The sequence below is a fragment of the Humulus lupulus genome, chromosome 3 (assembly GCF_963169125.1).
Source record: "Humulus lupulus chromosome 3, drHumLupu1.1, whole genome shotgun sequence".
NCBI classification, from domain to species: Eukaryota; Viridiplantae; Streptophyta; class Magnoliopsida; order Rosales; family Cannabaceae; genus Humulus; species Humulus lupulus.
Genome location: NC_084795.1, coordinates 116,330,855 through 116,334,735, shown reverse-complemented (window position 1 = coordinate 116,334,735; position 3,881 = coordinate 116,330,855).

The window sequence follows — 3,881 nt, the reverse complement described above, 5'->3', positions numbered from 1 at the left end:
GTCTGAATCTTTCTTAGGACATTCTCAACACTGAATTCTTCCAGCTCGTTACATAACTAAAACATAAACTATCCGGTTAACTAATCATCTTCGAGGAACCAGCCTCGAATTTCGAATGTAACGAAGCATTTCTAGTCTTCCGTTCCCTAATCATGGGGAATCCATCCTAACATATCGAATCATTTCATGTAGAAGTCGTGCCCTCACCTGACATCCTTTCAGGTGGCGTACTCTGCCTCAGGTGCATACCAAATAACCTCACTGGTTCCTGTCACCATCCTGACAAATACCTTTACAATCAGATCCCCTTCCTATCAAAACTAGGTGCCATAGCACTATCTAGGGTCCCTCTACCTCGGTAATCGAGAATTTGTCCTTACTAAATTCTACCAATAGAAGTACAATCTTCGGCATCCCTTGCCCTGCAACATTCATGCTCTATACATCATTCCTTAAATCTCAAATAATATGACCCTCTCTGCTACTCAAATACAACCGAAGATCTAATACATTGGAGCAGCCCTGTAGCCCTGGACCATTCCAGAATTTAACCTTTACATGGGTTATCATTCCCAGCTACCATCGCTTGTATAAATTTCCAAAATGACGTATCCAACTCCTAACACTCATTAACACATCTTGTCATTGCCTTATCCTTTCTAATCAAGCTCATAGATTTATTAATTTCCGCAGCTCAGACTGTGTCCTTATAACTTCTTTCGTCAAATCCCCATTGAAGTTATTTCCAATCCATCATGCCAATATCTCCGTCTGAATACCATTTCCTAGCATCCTCCTGCCACGAGTACTTAGTGCAACTCCTTACTTATGACCTCTCATCTTCATAAACCCAAGGATGGAACTAGCTTTGCCTATCCACTAAACAATTCTTAGGCAAACCCAAACTTTCCTCTTCAAACAAGAGGATAACGCCTTCTAGGCCTTCCATTTAATATCCTTTATCTGTCTGTATCCTCATATCAAACCAATACTGGTATCCTTGTTGTGAAAGTATACAAAACAATCCTTTCCCTCAGAAAGGTCTGCTATTCTCCCATCTGATCTCTACTATTGGACCCCCACCGCCTACTCACATACTGACGAACATCTACTATGACTTTTGGGGCAGATGGAGGTTTCCAACCCCAATTATCATCTGCAAATCCCTGTAATACAATGACAAGCCCTCTTAACCATTCTGGGCACAAACAATTTGAATTCATCTGCCACTACTGATTAAACTCCTTAGCCCTGAGGTTCACACTCCGAACCAATCAACAACCAGGTCCAACTAATCACAATATTCATGCATACATAAAGCATAATCCACAATTCTACGCACTTAGCTACCAAATTTATTATTACCATATATACCCACACTCTATCATGCGTCCTACAAGCCAATACACAAATATAACATATATATTCAATCCAGTCAGTTAACCATATACAATCAATATACCAACCATTGCACAAATATTCATTCACATGCAATGGCAATGCTAATTAGCACGCCTCAATCTCATCACACAATAGTCAAGGGCCAGGCCCTATCAGTTCTCATGCTCCCTATAGTCATACAACATAATACATTCATATTTCGATCAAAAGCTTAAGCATGTAGCCTCACATATTCAATTATAGAACCTTGAGTCGAGCTTGTCTTTAGCAGCGAGTGTACATGCCCAACCTGTCTCCAGCAACCCTTAAACCTAAGACGCTTTGATACCAAGTTGTAACGCCCTGGATAGCCAAGACCGTTACACTGTGTATTTGAAATAGTGCAAGACTTGCTAATCAAGTCAATTAAATAAAACGTGAATCTAAAAACATAAACATGTTAGGTCTTAAAGATTCTGGTTATAAACGAACAATTTTCATTAAAATAAAAGTTTGATACATGGGATCCCAAACCAGGGTTTAAATGACATATTTACAGGTTTTCAAAATGTTATAAGCAATCAAAGCCACTCTAATGGCAAAATACATGGGTTAGGTCTCCGTCCCTGTACAAACCCTCGACCGTGGTGGCCGAGCAGCTGACAATGTACACTTTGCCCCTAGAGCTCTCCAACCTATGGTCGAACCATCTTACCCTAGTTTTTACCAGCACCATGTAGCACCCGTGAGCCGAGGCCCAACAAGAAAATATACAATCATAGCATAATCCATATCAATAACCAAGTAATTCACAGAGCATAAACAAATGATTTGCAAGACGTTAATCGATTACCCAACAAGCCATAGCATTAATTCAATCCAAGACATCAGTCAATAATCAATGACCTAACTTTAGATATTCAGCATATCATATACATCACATTATCAATGGTATACAAGTCAAGCAACAACTAGGGTTAGACGCCCGTAGGCCACACCCTCTATTTAACCCACTGCCTTTGGCTCACTTAGGCCAAGCTCAGTTGTATACCCACTGACTCCGGCCAGCTTAACCGAGCTCAGTGATTAATAAGTTGTCCTCGGATACCAGTGTTCGAGCTGCGCCATGTGCGCAAATATAATTTACGACACCCTTAGGTCGTTTATCTTATGTCCCATGGCATAATACCATCTATGACATCATACAGATATAGGGAGCTCTTAGTCCCATCACAATCACATAGTAATGCAAACAAATATAGGGAACACTTAGTCCCATCCTATCCACCTAAACGGGTGCAATTTTCTTACCTTAATTCCAAGTGCTTTAATTAAGAAGAACAACCCTCGAGCATGATCCTGTCCAGAGCCCAAGAAAATACCTAGTCACAATTATGGTAATGGATTCCATTAATATTCAAATAAAGATCGCCGGGTATAATTCTAACTTTCGGGACATCAAATTCCACCAAGCACGGTGGGGAATTTGATCTCGAGCACTCTAGGCTAGATTCCCAAGCTGTAAAACCCCAAATGTTCAAGTACACACCTAAGGGCTGCGGCCCTTGAAACCTAGTCATGGCCCTACCCTAAAACAGAACCAAGGCCACCCCTGGAAGAAGACACGCGTCGCGACCCTTCCTTTGGGCGCCGCGGCGCTTACCCCTGGCCGAGGCTCCCTGGCTCCTTTGCATCCTAGGGCTGCAGTGCTCTAGAACAGAGCTGCAGCCCTTCCCTTCGTGCCCAGAAATCCCACCATTTTCAACATCTAAACCTTACCCAAAATCATCCCAAAGCTCCCTAATTCAAACACAATTAATTCCAACACTTTTATAATGATTCTAACAACATAATTCAACTGAAAACCTAGCTTAAAACTCATTAAAATCCCACTTTCAATTTCTGAAACTCAAGAACTTCAAACACCAAATCCAGCCATACAAAACTCAAATTTAAGCTTCTAAATCACCAATTGGAGCTTACCTCTTCTGTTGAACCACCTCTCTAAGCAAAATCCAAGTTAATTCCCAAGCTTTCAGCTTAAATTCAACCTTAAACATCAAAGTTACAATTACCTCAATACTCAGAAAAAATCCCAGAATTTCTAACCTCAAAATACAATTCAATTCTCACCTTGGTTTATGGTTGAATTCCGTGGCTGAAACTGAGATATTTCCTCAAAGCTCTATCCTCAATTCACTGAATTCCCCGCTGAATTCACCTTGATTTTACCTTAGTTTTCCTTGAGAGAGAAGAGAGAGAGAGAGATAGAGAGAGAGAGAGAGGGAAAGAAGGGCTGAGAAAGAAAGAGTCGGTCTATCTTTCCATTCTACCAGTTTCTATTTTTGGCTAAGTCTATCCTTAATTACTTAGGTCAATCCCGAGGCTCGGGGTGCCAGAAACGTCCCCGGGGGCAAAATGGTAAAATTCCCCAATATTCTCGCCTAGACTTCCTAACTTCAAATATATCTCCATATATTTATTTCCATAACCCGATAGTC